Here is a 21,409-nt window from a genome sequence, read left to right as displayed (position 1 = left end):
CTCCTGAGCTCCACTCTCCGAGAATACGTCCACAAAATCAGAGAGAAACTGTGTTAAGACCGTAGTTGACACCCCTGAGATAGAAGCACAGAGACAGTTGTCCGTACAAAATTCACTCCAGCTACTGATTTGTCTTGTTTACCAGTCAATAGTAATGTTATGCTTTATCAAGCACGGTAAACCTAGAACCATCAGAGCAGGCAAGCCCCTCATAACAAAACAAGAAATAGACTCAACATGTGAATCACCCATCCTTAACTGAATGTCATTAACAATATGAGTAGGGTTGAGCGAACCCGAACTGTAATGTTGGGTGGCAGTGGTGGCCATTTTATGCATGCTCAGTGCACTAGCACTGCATCTGAGCTTTTGGGACATTGCAAATCACCATTTTTTTGGGGGCAAACTACAACATCTGGATTAGTCAGTGTGCAATTGAAGGTAGAAATACACCCATCATTTTCTGGGGTTTTAAAAACACACTATTTTTTTTTTTCAAAAAACAGTATTTTCCAGATCTGCAAGTGTTAAATTCAAGTTTAATATATACAGTTTTCATATTCTGTTAGCAAAAAAAGACTTTTTTGGCAATCTACAACATCTGTATTAGTCAGTGTGCAATTTAAGGTAGAAATACACCCATCATTTTCTGGGGTTTGAAAAACACACTCTTTTGACAAAAAACACTATTTTCAGGCCTTGCAGCATCAGCACGTGTGAAATTACAGGCTAATATACTGCTGTCAAATTCAGTTTTTAAACAAACACTCATTTAGGCACCAAAAATTTAGTTGGCAGCCTTTGATGCAGATGTCATTGCGAGATACACCCTTAATACATTAGGGTTACATTCAGAGATTTTAAATACCGCCATTTGGTGCACCAATATTGAATTCAGGCCTACACTGGTTCAGGCCCTGTGAGATACACCCTCTACATACAGGGGTTTGATTCAGGCATTTGAAATACAGGCATTTGAAATACAGCCAATTTGTGCAAAGAAATCTTTAATTGAGGCCTAGTCTGGTTCAGGCCGTGTGAGATACACCCTTTACATACTGTCGTTCTTTTCTACTATTAATTAAACACCCATTTAGGGCAAGATCCTAAATTCGAAAAATATGAGGAGAGCGTCAAATAAGGGACGTGGCCCTGGTGGTGGTGCTGCTGGTGGAGCTCCTGTTGCAGGGAGAGGACGTGGTCGATCTGTGCCAGCTACACGCACAAGTGAAACCCCTTCCTCAGGTGCGAGTAGGCGACAAAACCTGCAGCGGTATTTGGTCGGGCCTAATGCTGCTCTACGAATGGTTAGGCCAGAACAAGTACAGGCGATAGTAGATTGGGTTGCTGACAGTGGATCCAGTTCCTTCACAGTGTCTCCCACCCAGTCTCATGCTGAAAGATCAGAGTTGGCACCTGCAGCCCATGTCCATCAGTCTTTCACCTCATCCCCTTGCAAATCAGCCAAGCAGTCTGAGCCCCAAGTCATGCAGCAGTCTCTTCTGCTTTTTGATTACTCTGTTAGGAGGGTTTCCCAGGGCCATCCACCTAGCCCTGCCCCAGAAGTGGAAGAGATTGAGTGCACCGATGCCCAACCACTTATTTTTCAAGATAAGTACCTGGGAGACCATCGCTGCACGTCTCGGATGATGACGAAACACAGGTGCCAACTGCTGGGGCTTTCGAAAGTGTGCAGACGACAAGGGGTGCAAGACTGGGTGGAAGATGATGTGGAGGTCCTCGACCCCACATGGTATCAAGGTCATGCGAGTGACCGATGTAGTTCCGGAGGAAGAGGCGGTGGTCGCACAGAGCCACCAGCACAGCAGAAGAGGGAGCAGGGTGCAAAAGCAGAGCGGCCGTCCTCTAGACAGTACGCCTCCTACTGCCCACCGCAGCAAGGGACCGAGCACACCAAAGCCAGCTCCAAGGAGTTCCCTGGCGTGGCAGTTCTTCAGACAATGTGCAATCAGAGCCTAAAGCGAGGCATAAATGTTCTCAACCTGAGCACAACCTGCATGACCAGGCATTTAAGTGCAAAGCACGAGCTGCAGTGGAGTAGACACCTCAAAAACTCTTTCTCCTCCTGCTTCCTCTTCTGCTGCAGTTGCGGCCTCTTCATCCACCTCTGGAGTGACAGTGCCACTGCCACCCGCAAACAGAGGATCTGCCAGCAACCCAACACCTGGGTCACCAAGCATCTCCACAATGTCCCACGCAAGCATTCAGCTCTCCATATCCCAAACGCTGGAGAGGAAGAGGAAGTTACCCCCTACCCACCCGCGATCCCTAGCCCTGACTGCCAGCATTTCTAAATTACTGGCATTTGTGAAATGCTGTCATTCTGTCTGGTGGAGACGGATAGTTTTTAAGGCCTTATGGCGGTGCTGTCCCACCGTACGACGTGCCCAGCAGCCACTACTTTTCAAGGCGAGCCATCCCTTCCCTGCACAACCAAGTAGGGGACAAAATCAGGTGTGCACTGCGCAACACCATGTGTGGCAAGGTGCACCTGACTACGGATACGGGACCAGTAAGCACGGTCAGGGACGTTATATCTCCTTAACAGTACACTGGGTAAATGCAGTGGCGGCTGGGCCTGAGGCGGATAGCAGTTTGGCGCATGTCCTTCCACCACTGAGGATTGCAGGGCGCTTCAGTTTACCTCCTGTTGCTTCCTCCTCCTACTCTGCTTCCTCATCCTCTACCAGCTCCTCATCCTGTCAGCGCAACACCTTCACCACCAACTTCAGCACAGCCAGGGGTAAACGACAGAAGACAGTTTTAAAATTTATCTGTTTGGGGGGCAAACCACACACCGCGCAGGAGCTGTGGACGGGCCTTGAACAACAGACCGATGAGTGGTTTGTGCCAGTCAGCCTCAAGCCCGGCCTGGTGGTGTGTGATAATGGGTGAAATCTCGTAGCAGCTCTGGGACTAGCCGGTTTGACGCACATCCCTTGTCTGGCGCATGTGCTGAATTTGGTCGTGCAGAGATTCCTTAAAAATTACCCCGACATGTCAGAGCTGCTGCATAAAAGTGCGGGCCGTCTGTGCGCGCTTTAGGCGTTCTCACCCTACTGCTTGCTCACCTGTCAGCGCTGCAGCGTATACTTCGGCCTTCCCGCTAACCACCTCATATGCGACGTGCCCACCAGGTGGAACTCCACCTTTCACATGCTGGCCAGACTGTGCGAGCAGCAGCAGGCCATAGTGGAGTTTCAGCTGCAGCACGCACGGGTGAGTCGCTCTGCGGAACAGCAACACTTCACCACCAATGACTGGGCCTCCATGCGAGACCTGTGTTCCTTATTGCCATGTTTCTAGTACTCCACCAACATGGCCAGTGCCGATAACGCCGTTCTCAGCGTTACTATCCCACTTCTAACGCTCCTGGCAATGATGGAAGAGGATGTGGCACAGGAGGAGGAGGAAGAGGGATAATTTCGTAGGGTTTCTGCCCAGTCATTCCCAAGTGGCTCCGAGGGTGGGATCCTGCACCCACAAACCCAAGGTACACAATTGTCCAGCCAGGGCACAGTTCTGGAGGATGAGGATGTGGAGGATGAGGAGGAGGAGATGGAGGAGGAGGAACCATGTTCACAGCAGGGTGGCACCCAGACCAGCTCATGGCCCATCACTGGTGCGTGGATGGGGGATACAGAGGACACGACGATACACCTCCCACAGAGGACAGCTTTTCGTTGCCTCTGGGCAGCCTGGCACACATAAGCGATTACATGCTGCAGTGTCTCCGGAACGACCGCCGAGTTGCCCACATTCTAACTTGTGCTGATTACTGGGTGGCCACGCTGCTGGATCCCCGTTACAAGGACAACGTACCGTCCTTAATTCCCTCACTGGAGCATGATCGTAAGATGCGCGAGTACAAGCGCTTGCTGGTAAACGTGCTGCTGGTGGCACAGTGGAAGCACAAGGCGAAGGCAGAGGACGAGGAAGAGGTCGCCAACGCAGCTGGGGCACCGCCAGCACCTCAGAAGGCAGGGTTAGCATGGCCGAAATGTGGAAAAGCTTTGTCAGCACGCCACAACAACCAGCACCACCAGCTGATATGGAACATCTTAGCAGGAGGCAGCATTTCACCAACATGGTGGAGCAGTATGTGTGCACACGCCTACACGTACTAAATGACAGGTCTGCCCCCTTCAACTTCTGGGTCTCCAAATTGGGCACATGGCCTGAGCTTGCCCTTTACGCCTTGGAGCTGCTGGCCTGCCCTGCAGCCGGTGTATTATCTGAACGTGTATTTAGCATGACTGGAGGGGGTTATCACAGACAAGCGCAGCCGTTTGTCTATAGCCAATGTGGACAAGCTCACGTTCATTAAAATGAACCAGGCTTGGATCCCTCAGAACTTGTCCGTACCTTGTGCAGAATAGACATGTATACCGGCACTAACCAGCCATTGTTATACTGCAGCGCAATTGCTCATTCTTGTATTTTGGATATTTCACACTGTTTTGGAGTGTACCTTAATTTTACAAAAACCTGTGTTGGCTGCCTCGTCCTCGTCCTCCTCCACCTACACCACTACGTCCACCCTCTCCTCAAACTCCTACTCCATATGGAACCCAACCTCATAAATCCATTTTTTTTTTTTGTACGTGTTTTATTTTATATCATTTCACTACTTTGTCAATTACATTTTCTGGTGAAGTTAACCAATTTTTGGGTGTATAGTACCACTGCTCTACCTAGTAGGCCGGTTAAAAAAAATAAAATTGTCATTAACATTTTCAGGTGAAATTCACCAATTTTTGGGTGTATAGTACCACTGCTATACCTAGTAGACAGGTTAACAGAAAAAATATATTTGTCAGTTACATTTGCAGTTGAAATTCAACAATTTTTGGGTGTGAAGTACCACTGCTATACCTAGTAGACAGGTTAAACAATAAAAAAATTGGTCTCTTACATTTTATGGTGAAATTCACAAATTTTTGGGTGTGATGTACCACTGCTCTACCTAGTAGGCCGGTTAAAAAAAAAAAAAAATTGTCATTAAAGAGGAACTTTCATCGGTCCAAACATTGTGAACTAAGTATCATGACATATACAGCGGCGCCCAGGGATCTCACTGCACTTACTATTATCCCTGGGCGCCGCTCCGTTCTCCCGTTATGTCCTCTGGTATGTTCGTGGACCTGGTGATAGTAGGCGGAGACTTAGGGGACTTGGTTATAGTAGGCGGAGTCTGTCCTTGTTCTGCTGGGCGTCTCCTTCTCCTAGGCTGTAACGCTGGCCAATCGCAGCGCAGAGCTCACAGCCTGGGAGGTTTTTTCTCCCAGGCTGTGAGCTCTGCGATGCGATTGGCTAGCGCTACAGCCTAGGAGAAGGAGACGCCCAGCAGAACAAGGGCAGTCTCCTCCTACTATAACCAAGTCCCCGAACATACCGGGGGACATAGCAGGAGAACGGAGCGGCGCCCAGGGATAATAGTAAGTGCAGTGAGATCCCTGGGCGCCGCTATATATGTCATGATACTTAGTTCACAATGTTTCTACCGATGAAAGGTCCTCTTTAACATTTTCTGGTGAAATTTACCAATATTTGGGTGTATAGTACCACTGCTATACCTAGTAGGCCGGAAAAAAAAAAAAAAAATTTGTCATTAACATTTTCGGGTGAAATTCACCAATTTTTGGGTGTGAAGTACCACTGCTATACCTAGTAGGCCGGTTAACAAAAAATATATATTTGTCAGTTATATTTTCAGTTGAAATTCAACAATTTTTGGGTGTGAAGTACCACTGCTATACCTAGTAGACGAGTTAAACAATAAAAAAATGTATCTTTTACATTTTATGGTGAAATTCACAAATTTTTGGTGTGAAGTACCACTGCTATACCTATTAGACCGGTAAAAAAAAAAAAAACATTTGTCAGTTACATTTTAGGGTCAAATTCACCAATTTTTGGGTGTAATATACCCCTGCTCTACTTAGTTGACAGCTTAAGAAATTTCAATAATTTTTATTTTACATTTTCGGGTGACAATAAACAATTGTTTTCTGTCATAGACCCCTGCTCTACCAAGGAGACAGGTTAATACATTTCTGTAATTTTTCTGTTATATTCTTGGGTTGACATTATACAATTTTAGACGTGAATAAACCCCTGCTCTGCATAGGTGACAGGGAATACAATTTCTGAAATGCTTCTGTAATTGATGCACGCGACCTCCTTTGATTCAATGCCTAAACTTAAACAAGTTGTACCACATTTAAGCTTCAATAATTTGTCCCACATTTCCGCTATACTCTTTTGGCCAACATTTGCACCTCAATAGCTTTTCCCACAATTCCGCTTGACTCTATTGGCCCACATTTGGGCCTCAATAACTTTTCCCACATTTCTTCTTGATCCCAAAGGGGGGGGGGGGGGGGTATATTTCCCAATGTTTTGGGGTGTACCCTAATTTAAAAAAATATAAATAAATTTAAAACCAAAAAGCAGTGTAGGCTACCTCCTCCTCCTCCACCGCCGCTTCCACATCCACCGCCTCCTCAACCTCCTACTCCATATGGACCTGGGCCTCCTAGATCAAGATTATTATTTTTACGTATTTTATGTTATTTTAAGTCATTTCCCTATCCACATTTGTTTGCAGAGCACTTGCCTTGCTCTTAACCACATTTTGATGCCATTTGCATCCCTCTAGCCCTTCCCATGACATTTTTACAGCCATTTTAGTGCTCAAAAGTTCGGGTCCCCATTGACTTCAATGGGGTTCGGGTTCCGGGTCAAGTTCGGTTCGAGTTCGGGTCCCGAACTCTAACTTTTTTCCGAAGTTCGGCCGAACCCGTCGAACCCAAACATCCAGGTGTCCGCTCAACTCTAAATATGAGTAAGACTCTTTTGTGAGAGAGGGGAGGAATCAATAGCAAACACTGGTATTATCTTTTCTAATGTGCTAGTTCTAAAGCCAAAATTTTTGAGAAAATGAAAGTCAATAAGGTTTACCCCCGCCCCACTGTCAACAAATACCTCAAAATCAAAATTCCTGAGTCTAGCGCCACCATGGCAGCCAGGAGGAAACGGGTATTGCAGGGAGAATGCATATTTGCTTGCTCAGACTCCCCATTCAGACTACCAAGAGTCAGGGAGGTTTTTTCTTTCTCTTTATGTGAATACCTCCGTAATTTTTCATTACCGTTTTGAGGTTTAACAAAAGGACACGCATAAATAAAATGACCTTTTTTTTACCACAGTAGTAACATAGCTTATTCAGCTTCCTATAATCCCTATCACCTGAGCGAAAGGAAACCTGGCCCAACTGCATAGGCTCCTCTCCTGCCCCAGATTCAAAAGTCATATCACCCCCGGGACTAGGTGGGATGGATCCACTTACAGACGGGACCCCCCACTCGAGAGGAATCTTATACCTTTCTCTAAGACGTCTATCAAGCCGCACTGCCAAAGACATGGCCGTCTCCAATGAATCGGGATACTCATGAAAAGCAAAGGCATCTTTCAACCTCTCAGATAGCCCCTGACAAAACTGACTCCGGAGTGCAGGATCATTCCACCCAGAGTCAGTTGCCCATCTTCTAAATTCTGCACAATACGACTCCACAGTACGTTCTCCCTGTAACAAACTGCGCAGCTTAGATTCAGCCATAGAGACCTGGGCTGGGTCATCATAAATCAAGCCCAAGGCTCTAAAAAAGCCTGGAGGGATGGTGAACCTTTCGGCAGAGAAAAAGCCCAGGACTGCGCATCCCCTTTGACCAGAGATATAATGATCCCCACTCTTTGATTCTCGTCACCAGATGACATCGGCCGCAGACGAAAATACAACCTGCAGGACTCCCTAAACTGAATAAAGTCACCACCACCCCCTGAGAACCTATCAGGGAGAGCGACTTTAGGCTCTAAGCAGACCTGATTTCCTCCAACGGCGCCAGACGCCAGAGCATTCTGACACCGTGCTACAGAACTGCGGAGGTCAGCCACCTCCAGCGATAATCCCTGCATGCAATCAACCAAAGCATCCATACCCTCCATTTCGCAAACAGCTGTGATATGACAGTTTTTTGGCGGGTTATAATGTCACGGAAGGTATACCAGCAGGGAAATAACCAAACACAGGGAAAACAAACAGAACAATAGACTAGGCCCAAAAGCTAGGGAGAAAGGGTCACCTCCTAGCGATCCCTGAAGCTTTCCCTATACTGCTGTGCACATGTGCATACCCTTAAGGTGGATATGCACATGCCCTCATGCCTACGTCTATATACCCTGGGACAACCCTGAGCAGAAGGGAAAGGGGAAGAGGCGACCTGCTTCCTCAAGCAGGAGGAAGCAAGCGTCTCCCTAGAGGCCTAGACAAAAGACAACAACATAGAGGACTTATCTTGAGCTGAGCTGGAGCAGACAATCCATAACACATCCAAAGACCACAGGAATGAACTATAACCCGCACAGGCCACTGGGAGAAGGAGGAATAAATAGCCTCACTAACAATCAACCCAGTACACCTGAGGGAAGGTGGATCCAGCTCAACGCAAACCAAAACAAAGAAACGAGTCAAACATGTGCAGCCAGCCTGGCAGATCTCCGCACATTCACAGGGCAAGGCGTGACACTACAATGATAAACGCCCCCCCGCCCCTATACATTGGGGAAAATAAGTATTTGATACAATGGCGATTTTGCACGTTTTCCCGTTTACAAAGAATGGAGAGGTCTGTAATTTTTATCGTAGGTACACTTCAACTGTGACACAATCTAAAAAAAATCCAGAAAATCACATTATATGATTTGTAAATAATTAATTTGCATTTTTTTGCATGAAATAAGTATTTGATACAATAGAAAAATGGAACATAATATTTGGTACAGAAACCTTTGCATTTACAGAGGTCAGACATCTCCTGTAGTTCTTGACCAGGTTGCACACACTGCACCAGGGATTTTGGCCCACTCCTCCGTACAGATCTTCTCCAGATCTTTCAGGTTTCGGGGCTGTCGCTGGGCTACATTAAGTTTCAGCTCCCTCCAAAGATTTAAGATTAGGTTAAAATCTGGAGACTGGCTAGGCCACTCCAGGACCTTGAAATGCTTCTTATGGAGCCACTCCTTAGTTGCCCTAGCTGTCGGGTCATTGTTATGCAAAGACCCAACCACGACTCATCTTCAATGCTGTTACTGTTATGGCCAAAAACGTGCGATACATGGCTCCATCCATCCTCCCTTTAATATGGTGCAGTCGTCCTGTCCCCTTTGCAGAATAGCACCCCCAAAGTATGATGTCCCCCCCCCCCCCATGCTTCATGGTTGGGACGGTATTCTTGAGGTTTTATTCATCCTTCTTCCTCCAAACTCGGTGAGTGTAGTTGATATCAAAAAGTTCTATTTTGGTCTCACCTGACCACATGACTTTCTCCCATGCCTCTTCTGGGTCATCCATATGGTCATTGGCGAACTTCAAACGGGCCTGGACATGTGCTGGCGTGAGCAGGGGGACCTTGCCTGTCCTGACGGATTTTAATCCATGACGGCGTAGTGTGTTACTAATGGTAATCTTTGAGACTGTGGTCCCAGCTCTCTTGAGATCATTGACCAGGTCCTCCCGTGTAGTTCTGGGCTGATTCCTGACTTTTCTCAGATTCACAGACAGAGTGGGGATGGTGATTCTTATTAAAACGTAACTTTTAATTCATTTGATAGAATAAAGTCCCTAGATATTCTTATTTGATAACAAAAAAAGTGCATGATAACACAAAGGATAGTGAATAACGCGGTGCACAGCGGCACCTAAGATAACCGGTAGTCCTACCGTTTTGCTGGAGTCCTCCGGTTTTCGTAGATATTCAGTAGATGTAATATTACTGAGGGAAGAGCAGTTAGCGCTAGGCAGGGGTATTAGTGGGTTTTAGGTCCCTAGACAGCCCTAAGATGTGGGTGCTAGCGTGACCCTAGCGTCCTATTCACGGAGCACCCGTTCTAATAACGAGAACGACCCCGTCCGGAACCTTTTTTTTTTTTTAACACTTTATTAATTATCCAACAACAACCATTACATAAAACATGTCGTTATTAACATATATCAACATATTTTCCTTTAACCCCACAAAAACTCCCCCCCCCCTGTGATGCGTCTTCCTTCACCACCACTCCTCCGTCCAAGACCGAGGAATAGTGGTGACGGGTGAGGTGTGAGGAAGCTCTATGAGTTCCAGTTTCCCCAGATTCTAATCCATTTTTTCTCAGAATTTCTCTGCTTATACAAAATATAGTAATTTTAGTAATATTCACCAGATTTAGCCATGTGTTCATAGTGGGACTGATACGTGAAAACCAGGAGCGTGCTATCAATAGTCGTGCCAAAAACATTATCTTAAATAAAATATTTTTTTTATGTTGCTGACAGCTCACCTTGGCCAACTTACCCAGTACCCAGCACTCCACGGAGAAACGGATCCGCACCTTCAATTTTCCCCCGTCCGGAACCTTGACCTTTTACTACTTGGCCCTATTGTGCCCTAGTGCAGCTAATCCCTACACGCATGGTTCGTGTCAGAACTCATCAGGGGAATATTGAGCACATACAGAGGGGCGATACAATAACATATGATGTTGGTATCCGTAAATCAGTGATCAACACACACAGTTATCAGATATGACAAAAACGACACATTGATACCTTACAGGTGGTAGCCTCTGTTCCAGGCTCCACACACGTATCGGGGCTCAGTACGTACCTAAAGATGAGAAGGCAGTGTTGAATTGGCGGCCTAGTGATAATAGGGTCCCTATTCGAGAGCGCAGCGATGTATCCTGAGGCTGTGGTGTAGCCTACTTGAGGGGAATCGCCCGCTCGTATTTAAACAAACTTTGGCCTCAGAACGAGGCTTGAAGCGCAGCGCGGTGACGTCAGCGGGGCGGTCGGCGTCATTGCGCATGTGCTGTTCATGCTGAGAATAAACAGCACTTGTAGGATGCCGGATGACGTGGTCAGTTACCACCGCCGAAATGACACTTCTCCGTAAAGGCTTATCCTTCATCCCTGTGTGTAAATACAATCCTTTCAATTGGGTGAAGGACATGAACCTGTTCATCAGAAAATTGAAGTGGAAGAAATTCTTCCTTACACATGATCAGGGTCAATGCCAACGCCTAGGCATTGAAGAAGAGGAATTAGGAGATGTATGTCTATTGGCAGCACTATGGGAGGAAGGACAGAGGCCTATAGGGTCAGGACCGTTCACGGACCTTAAATTACCTTCCACAAAAAGCCCACCCGTTAATGATTATTCCCCACTGGATGCCTTCCTGTCAATCATTACTGATGTTCTCAAACATCTAAATGATATCCATTGTGACAGGGGCACCCTACTAGCTAGCTTGGACGTCGAAGCATTATACAGCTCTATCCCGCATTCTAGGGGATGTGAAGTGGTGGGGGCGTTCCTAGCGGAGAGAGGTGAACATCTGAAACCTCACAATGAATTTGTGGGTAAACTACTCTGGTTTATCCTACAGAATAAAATTTTTCTGTTTGATAGGCAGATCTTCCACCAGCTCAGAGGAGTTGGAATGGGCAGTCCGTGTGCCCCCACCTTTGCTAATCTCTACCTGGGCTGGTGGGAGAGGAAGGTTGTCTTTGGAAATGAGGAAATGGGTCGATGGACCTCGTGAATTCAAATGTGGTTGAGGTTCATCAATGACATTTTCATCCTGTGGGACAATACCATCTCAGAATTTAATAATTTTGTGTCTGCCCTTAATGTCAATGATATGGGTCTGTTCTTCACCAGTGAGATCCAGGAAACCAAGCTGACATTTCTGGACCTGTCCATTCACATTGGTCAGGATAGAAAAATAAGGACCAATATATTTAGGAAACCCACGGCTACGAAGACACTACTTAGGTGGGAGAGTGGACATCCACTCCCACTTAAGCGTGGGATCCCTAAGGGACAGTTCTTAAGAGCGAGACGGAACTGTTCGGAATGGACTGATTTTAAGTCAGTGGCAAACGATCTGCAGGCCAGATTTAGTCAAAGGGGGTATCCCGCTGAATGTATTAAACAAGCATATCACCACGCGGTGTCTTGTGAAAGGGAGAGTCTTCTACACCCAAAGGATGTGACATCAGGTGACTACAAGATACGTATCATTGGTACGTTTGACACTGCGCATAGGGAGATACGAGAAATCTTGAAGGACAGCTGGAGCCTCCTCAACTCAGACCCGGTGGTAGGACACCTCGTCAGTGATTATCCTTTTATCACATTTCGGCGAGGCAGGAACCTAAGAGACAAACTTGTTCACAGTGCTTTCTCTACTCCAACAGCTGAAACTTGGTTGCCACAGAGACCTGCTGGCACCTTCACCTGCAGTGGCTGTGTAGCATGCAAGGCTATTCCGAAAGGGAAGGAGATTGTGAGCGCGGTAACGAACAAAAGATACACGATTCGGTCCTTCATTAATTGCAGGACGATTGGTGTTGCGTATCTGGCCACTTGCGCGTGCAACCGTCAATACGCGGGGAAGACGAAACGTGAATTCCTGGCGCCGCATAGGGGAACATCTGCGGGATATCACCAATGAAGCCGACACCCCTGTTGCCCAGCATGTGCTCAATTGTCATTCTAATGGCGTTGAGGGCATTACATTTCAGGGCATTGAACATGTTGAAATCTCTGCCAGAGGTGGGGATGTGAATAAATTACTGCTACAAAAGGAGGCTCAGTGGACATTTACCCTACAGACTATCAAACCACACGGCTTACATGACTTTATTTCCTTTACCAGTTTTATTTAACAAACTGGATATAAGGTCCTCAGTGTAGTAATTGATGCCTATTTAATATCTGGGTGTGTGTGTTGCTTCTTTCCCCCCTCCCCCCACCCCCATTATTCTGGACAAGGATATGGGACCAGGATAATGCTATATTTACATGAATTGCATAAGAAGGGTATGTGACGGACAATTGTTTTACAGTATAATTCATACATTCATATTGTAGTACTGATTGACAGCGGTACCGCCCATCTGATACTTCAGATACATAGGGCTCAGCCTGTGCATGAGCGGGGGTAATTATTAGCATCACTGGCCCATATCACTCAATACCGTCATGCTTGCATGTCGGATACTGTATTCATGGACACACCGCGCTTCCTTCATTCCTTTGAGCTGCATCGCTCTGCTGCAGTTTCCCCAAGCAGTGTAGCAGTTATATCAGTTTCCCTGTAAAGTTGTAATCTCAATATCCGTTGTTCTGATACACTTTCCCGTAATGGCCACATCATGATTTGCTATGTTAGTCTCTAGCGTTTCATATTGGAAACCGCTAATAGTCACTCCGATACAATGTTTTACCTATGATGCGGAGCAAATGACAGAGTAGGCGGGACGGGGGCGTGCCAGGGCTCTGGCGCGGTCCCCAGTTGATTGGTTCCTGCGGTACTGGTCTCCGCCTAGGAGGCGTGGCAAATTCTTCTTCAACAGATAAGTGCAACGCTGGACGGCGAATATATTTGTATTTCGCCACTAATACATGGCAAAGTGGGCTGTGACATATCTCACTGCACCGCTGAATGGCAATTAGGCCCTAATTTTTTAAATATTTTTACACAAAAGGCTTTTCAACAGATAAGAGCAACGCTGGACGGCGAATATATTTGTATTTCGCCAGTAATACATGGCAAAGTGGGCTGTAAAATATCTCACTGCAGCGCAGAACGGCAATTAGACCAAAAAAATTTCTATTTTTGCAGAAAGGGCTTTTCAACAGATAAGTGCAACAATGAAAGGCGAATACATTTGTATTTCACCACTAATACACGGCAAAGAGGGCGGTAAAATATCTCACTGCACCGCTGAGCGGCAAAGATATTTTTCCTATTTCCACTAATACACGCAAAAAGGGCTTTAAAACAGATAACTGCAGCGCTGAGCGGCAAATATATATTACTTTTGCCACTAATACTAGTGATGAGCGTCAGGTCCTCTATTCGAATTCACAATATTTCGCGAACATGTAGTAGAATATTCGTCACATATTCGCAAATATTCGTATTTGAGATTATTTTCGTGATTGCGAAAAATCTGCAATGTAAAAATTGCATAATGCGAAGTGGGTCAAAAATGAATATATAGCACTATAGATAGGGTTGAGCGAACCTGAACTGTAAAGTTCGGGTTCGTACCGAACTGTAGGATTTTTGGACCCCGGACCCGAACCCGAACTTTTCAGTAAAAGTTTGGGTTCGGTGTTCGGCAACTTAATGGCGCTTTTTGAAAGGCTGCAGAGCAGCCAATCAACAAGTGTTTAACTGTGTGCCCTTAGAAGCCATCACAGCCATGCCTACTAATGGCATGGCTGTGATTGGCCAGTGCAGCATGTGACCCAGGCTCTATATAAGCTGGAGTCACGTAGCGCTGCACGTCACTCTGCTGATACTAGTGTAGGGAGAGGATGCTGCTGCTGTGAGGGAGAGAATAGGAAAGAATCTTTAATCAGAAGTGCTTGTTAACTCAGCGATCTACCTAGATTTAAAATAACTTTTATCCGTCTGTTAGTTAGGTGGATGGCGGCAGCCATTTTATAAAAGCTCAGTGCACCAGCACAGCATATGTGCATTTGTGACAGTCAAATCCAAGCTTGAAATATTGCAATAATAATCTGGGTTTAAAAAAAACACCCATTTTGGCAATATCCTACATCTGGTGCCTTTGCAGCATTTGTCAGTGTGAAATAGAAGCTTGCAATACTGCAATAATTTTCTGGGTTTAAAAAACACAAATTTTTGGCAATACCCTACATCTGGGGCCTATGCTGCATTTTTTTTGTGTGAAATACAAGCTTGAAATACTGCGATAATAATCTGGGTTTAAAAAAAACACCAATTTTTGGCAATATCCTACATCTGGTGCCTTTGCAGCATTTGTCAGTGTGAAAGACAAGCTTGAAATACTTAAATAATTTTCTGGGTTTAAAAAAAACACCCATTTTGGGCAAAAAACTACATTTGCAGCCTTTGATGCATCTGTCAGTGTGAGATAAATGCGTTAGATACTGCTGTTCTATTCTGTTATTAAAAAAAACACCCATTTTGGGCAAAAAACTTAATTTTGCAGCCTTTGCTGCATCTGTCAGTATGAGATACACACGTTAGATACTAGTGCTCTATTCTGTTATTAAAAAAACACAAATTTTGGGCAAAAAACTAAATTTGGAGCCTTTGCTACATCTGTCAGTGTGAGATACAAGCTTGAAATACTGCAATAATATTCTGGGTTTCAAAAAACACAAATTTTTGGCAATATCCTACATCTGGTGCCTTTGCTCCATCTGTCAGTGTGAGATACACGCGTTAGATACTGGTGTTCTATTCATTTATTAAAAAAAACACCCATTTTGGGCAAAAATTATAATTTGCAGCCTTTGCTGCATCTGTCAGCGTGAGATACACGCGTTAAATACTGGTGTTCTATTCTGTTATTAAAAAACACCCATTTTGGGCAAGATCCTAAATTTGAGAAATATGAGGAGAGTGTCAAATAAGGGACGTGGCCCGGTCGTGGTGCTGCTGGTGGAGCTCATGTTGCAGGGAGAGGACGTGGTCGATCTGTGCCAGCTACATGCACAAGTGAAACACCTTCCTCAGGTGCGAGTAGGCGACAGAACCTTCAGCGGTATTTGGTCGGACCTAATGCGGCTCTACGAATGGTGAGGCCTGAACAAGTACAGGTGATAGCATATTGGGTTGCTGACAGTGCCTCTAGTTCCTTTACATTGTCTCCCACCCAGTCTCCTGCTGAAAGATCACAGTTGGCACCTGCAGCCGATGTCCATCAGTCTTTCACCTCACCCCCTGGCAAATCAGCCAAGCAGTCTGAGCCCCAAGTCATGCAGCAGTCTCTTCTGCTTTTTGATGACTCTTCTAGCAGGGTTTCCCAGGGCCATCCACCTAGCCCTGCCACAGAAGTGGAAGAGATTGAGTGCACCGATGCCAAACCACTTATGTTTCAAGATAAGTACATGGGAGGACCACCGCAGCACGTCTCGGATGATGACGAAACACAGGTGCCAACTGCTGTGGCTTTTGAAAGTGTGCAGACCGACGAGGAGAGCAGGGGTGAAGACTGGGTGGAAAATGATGTGGAGGACGATGAGGTCCTCGACCCCACATGGTATCAAGGTCATGCGAGTGACCTGTGTAGTTTAGTAGGAAGAGGCGGTGGTCGCACAGAGCCACCAGCACAGCAGAAGAGGGAGCAGGGTGCAAAAGCGGAGCGGTCGTCCCCTAGACAGTACGCCTCCTACTGCCCACTGCAGCAAGGGACCGAGCACACCAAAGTCAGCTCCAAGGAGTTCCCTGGCGTGGCAGTTCTTCATACAATGTGCTGACGACAATACACGAGTGGTTTGCACGCTGTGCAATCAGAGCCTGAAGTGAGGCATAAACGTTCTCAACCTGAGCACAACCTGCATAACCAGGCATTTAAGTGCAAAGCAGGAGCTGCAGTGGAGTAGACACCTCAAAAACCAAGAAAGGTCTCTGGCTCCTCCTGCTTCCTCCTCTGCTGCAGTCTCGGCCTCTTCATCCACCTCTGGAGTGATAGTGCCACCTGCCACCCCGCAAACAGAGGATCTGCCAGCAACACCACCACCTGGGTCACCAAGCATCTCCACAATGTCCCAAGAAAGCGTTCAGCTCTCCATCTCCCAAACACTGGAGCGGAAGTACCCCCCTACCCACCTGCGATCCTTGGCCCTGAATGCCAGCACTTCAAAATTACTGTCCTTTGAAATGCTGTCATTCTGTCTGGTGGAGACGGAGAGTTTTAAAAGCCTTATGGCGATGGCGGTGGCTGTCCCACAGTATGTCGTGCCCAGGCGCCACTACTTTTCCAGGCGAGACATCCCTTCCCTGCACAACCAAGTGGGGGACAAAATCAGGTGTGCACTGCGCAACACCATCTGTGGCAAGGTGCACCTGACTACGGATACGTGGACCAGTAAGCACGGTCAGGGACGTTATATCTCCCTAAAAGCACACTGGGTAAATGCAGTGGCGGCTGGGCCTGAGGCGGATAGCAGTTTGGCGCATGTCCTTCCCCCACCGAGGATTGCAGGGTGCTTCAGTTTGCCTCCTGTTGCTTCCTCCTCATACTCCGCTTCCTCATCCTCTACCGGCTCCTTATCCGGTAAGCGTAACACCTTCACTACCAACTTCAGCACAGCCAGGGGTAAACGACAGCAGGCAGTTTTAAAACTTATCTGTTGGGGGGACAAACCCCACACCGCGCATGAGCTGTGGAAGGGCCTTGAACAACAGACCGATGAGTGGTTGGTGCCAGTGAGCCTCAAGCCCGGCCTGGTGGTGTGCGCTAAAGGGCGAAATCTCGTAGAAGCTCTGGGACTAGCCGGTTTGACGCACATCCCTTGCCTGGTGCATGTCCTGAATTTGGTGGTGCAGATATGGAACGTCTTAGCAGGAGGCAGCATTTCAGCAACATGGTGGAGCAGTATGTGTGCACCCGCCTACACGTACTGAATGACGGGTCTGCCCCCTTCAACTTCTGTGTCTCCAAATTGGGCACATGGCCTGAGCTTGCCCTTTACACCTTGGAGGTGCTGGCCTGCCCTGTAGCCAGTGTATTGTCTGAACTTGTTTAGCATGGCAGGGGTATTATCACAGACAAGCGCAGCCGCCTGTCCACAGCCAATCCGGACAAGCTCACGTTCATTAAAATGAACCAGACATGGATCCCACAGGACTTGTTCGTACCTTGTACAGAATAGACATGTATACCGGCCTTACCCAGCCATTGTTATACTACAGCGCAATTGCCCATTGTTGTATTTTGGATATTTTCCACTCTTTTGGAGAGTACCCTAATAAAAAAAAAAAAATTATGAAAACCAAAAAACTGTGTTGGCTACCTCGTCCTCCTCCACCGCCGCTTCCACCTATACTGCTACGTCCACCGCCTCCTAAAACTCCTACTCCATATGGACCTCCACCTCATAAATCAAGTTTATTTTTTTTAATTTGTACGTATTTTATTTTATGTAATTTCACTAATTTGTCTGTTACATTTTCGGGGGAAATTTACAAATTTTTGGCTGTGATATACCACTGCTATACCTAGTAGACATGGAGTAAAGGATCCCAGCAGGTCACGTCTGCTGGGATCCTTTACTCCATTGCACGTGGAAACCGGTCCTGGTCCCGCACGGCGTGCATTCAAGCGAGTGCTGACCTACTTATCTTCATACCTAGTAGACAGGCAGAAAAAAATAATTAATTTTTCTGTTACATATTCGGGTGAAATTAACCAATTATTGGCTGTGATATACCCCTGCTCTACCTAGTAGACAGGTTAAAAATATGTCACAAATTTGTCTGTTACATATTCGGGTGAAATTCACCAATTTTTGGCTGTGATATACCCCAGCTCTACCTAGTAGACAGGTAAAAAAAAAAATCACTAATTTGTCTGTTACATTTTTGGATTAAAATTCACCAATTTTTGGCTGTGATATACCCCTGCTATACCTAGTAGGTAAAAAAAATTCACAAATTTGTCTGTTACATATTCGGGTGAAATTCACCAATTTTTGGGTGTGATATACCCCTGCTCTACCTAGTAGACAGGTTAAAAAAATGTCACAAAGTTGTCTGTTACTTACACGGGTGAAATTCACAAATTTTTGGCTGTGATATACCCCTGCTCTACCTAGTAGACAGGTAAAAAAAAAATCACTACTTTGTCTGTTACATTTTCGGATTAAAATTCACCAATTTTTGTCTGTGATATACCCCTGCTATACTTAGTAGACAGGTAAAAAAAAATCACTAATTTGTCTGTTACATTCTAGGGTGAAATTCACCAATTTTTGGGTGTGATATACCCCTGCTCTACCTAGTAGACAGGTAAAAAAATTTCACTAATTTTTCTGTTACATTCTAGGGTAAAATTCACCAATTTTTGGCTGTGATATACCCCTGCTGTACCTAGTAGACAGGTAAAAGCATTTCACTAATTTGTCTGTTACATATTCGGGTGAAATTCACCAATTTTTGTCTGTGATATACCCCTGCTATACTTAGTTGACAGGTAAAAAAAAATCACTAATTTGTCTGTTACATTCTAGGGTGAAATTCACCAATTTTTGGGTGTGATATACCCCTGCTCTACCTAGTAGACAGGTAAAAAAAAATCACTAAATTGTCTTTTACATGTTCGGGTGAAATTCACCAATTTTTGGCTGTGATATACCCCTGCTATACCTAGTAGGTAAAAAAATGTCACAAATTTTTCTGTTACAGATTCGGGTGAAATTCACCAATTTTTGGCTGTGATATACCCCTGCTATACCTAGTAGACAGTTAAAAACATTCCACTAATTTGTCTGTTACATATTCGGGTTAAATTCTCCAATTCTTGGGTGTGATATACCCCTGCTCTACCTAGTAGACAGGTAAAAAAAAAACACTAATTTGTCTGTTACATTTTCGGGTGAAATTCACCAATTTTTGGGTGTGATATACCCCTGCTGTACCTAGTAGACAGGTAAAGAAATTTCACTAATTTGTCTGTTACATTCTCGGGTGAAATTCACCAATTTTTGGCTGTGATATACCCCTGATATACCTAGTAGACAGGTAAAAACATTTCACTAATTTGTCTGTTACATTCTTGGGTGACATTTGACCATTTCTGCCATGATTAAACCCCTGCTCTGCATAGGTGACAGGGACATAAATAAATAAAAAAAATCACCTGTTACATTGTCAGGTGACATTTTACCAATTTTGCCGTATACAAACCCCTGCTCTGCATAGGTGACAGGGAATTAAATTTAAAAAATTCTTCTTTAATTGATGCGCGCCACCTCCTTCACTTGTAAGCTTCGGCTTCAATAATTTGTCCCAGTTTTCCGCTCGATCAACATTTAATTTCATCCATTGACCTCCCTTGGATGTGGTCTCTCTTTCTCACATTCCCTCTCTGGCGTGTGAAACAGAATTTCACTAATTTGTCTGTTACATTCTAGGGTAAAATTCACCAATTTTTGGGTGTGATATACCCCTGCTGTACCTAGTAGACAGGTAAAAACATTTCACTAATTTGTCTGTTACATATTCGGGTGAAATTCACCAATTTTTGGGTGTGATATACCCCTGCTGTACCTAGTAGACAGGTAAAAACATTTCACTAATTTGTCTGTTACATATTCGGGTGAAATTCACCAATTTTTGTCTGTGATATACCCCTGCTATACTTAGTAGACAGGTAAAAAAAATTCACTAATTTGTCTGTTACATTCTAGGGTGAAATTCACCAATTTTTGGCTGTGATATACCCCTGCTATACCTAGTAGACAGGTAAAAACATTTCACTAATTTGTCTGTTACATTCTCAGGTGAAATTCACCAATTTTTGGGTGTGATATACCCCTGCTGTACCTAGTAGACAGGTAAAGAAATTTCACTAATTTGTCTGTTACATTCTCGGGTGAAATTCACCAATTTTTGGCTGTGATATACCCCTGATATACCTAGTAGACAGGTAAAAACATTTCACTAATTTGTCTGTTACATTCTTGGGTGACATTTGACCAATTTTGCCGTATACAAACCCCTGCTCTGCATAGGTGACAGGGAATTAAATTTTAAAAATTCTTCTTTAATTGATGCGCGCCACCTCCTTCACTTGTAAGCTTAGGCTTCAATAATTTGTCCCAGTTTTCCGCTCGATCAACATTTAATTTCATCCATTGACCTCCCTTGGATGTGGTCTCTCTTTCTCACACTCCCTCTCTGGCGTGGAACCCCGATTCGCCAATAACCGTGATCAACATGGTAGGCTCAGAAAAGAACATCGAAAGTTGATAGAGAAGATATCCAAATGGATCGTTGACCTCATGGGACGTGTGATCAGGCAGAAGTTATCTAGAGTCAACAAAGCGGCAGCAGGGCCTCTCCTGTCTAATGTTTCCAAATCCAAAATACCACAGTGACATTCCCTATATTTTTTTATAAATCATTCTAATAACAGTCGAGGGATTCTTTCATTTAAAGTCAAAGTTCTTCTAACTCCCCTGAAATAACTAAAGTCGGGGTTCTAATGAATCTCTATGAACAGATGTCCTTCTATAATCCTGGTGTCATAGATCATATGATAATACTACATACACAGCTACGGGGACAGAAATAAAGTCCTGCAGGTGGAAATTGCTAACACGGATGCCAACTGTGCATAACTAAGCATAACGGAACCTTTAAATACAGAATCAGTTTTTTTCTTTATTTTTCTGTTCTGACGGATCAGAAGAATGGAAAACTAAATAGTGATGAGAACCTGGCCGAACTATGTTACATGATGGTGACATCATCACTGGTCTCAACTGCTTAGCTC

The 21,409-nt window shown here is 45.2% G+C and overlaps 1 protein-coding gene across 1 annotated transcript in view; it reads right to left on the bottom strand.

Annotated features, from left to right (window-relative positions):
* The window catches only part of LOC120998306 (oocyte zinc finger protein XlCOF7.1-like), a 1,981,422-nt gene that overhangs the window by 691,984 nt on the left and 1,268,029 nt on the right, over nucleotides 1–21,409 (bottom strand). The gene's annotated exons all lie outside the window — the stretch shown is intronic.

This window comes from Bufo bufo, chromosome 4 (assembly GCF_905171765.1).
Source record: "Bufo bufo chromosome 4, aBufBuf1.1, whole genome shotgun sequence".
Lineage (NCBI taxonomy): Eukaryota > Metazoa > Chordata > Amphibia > Anura > Bufonidae > Bufo > Bufo bufo.
The sequence above is the reverse complement of the archived record's forward strand: the minus strand, read 5'-3'. Positions and strand labels throughout refer to the sequence as shown.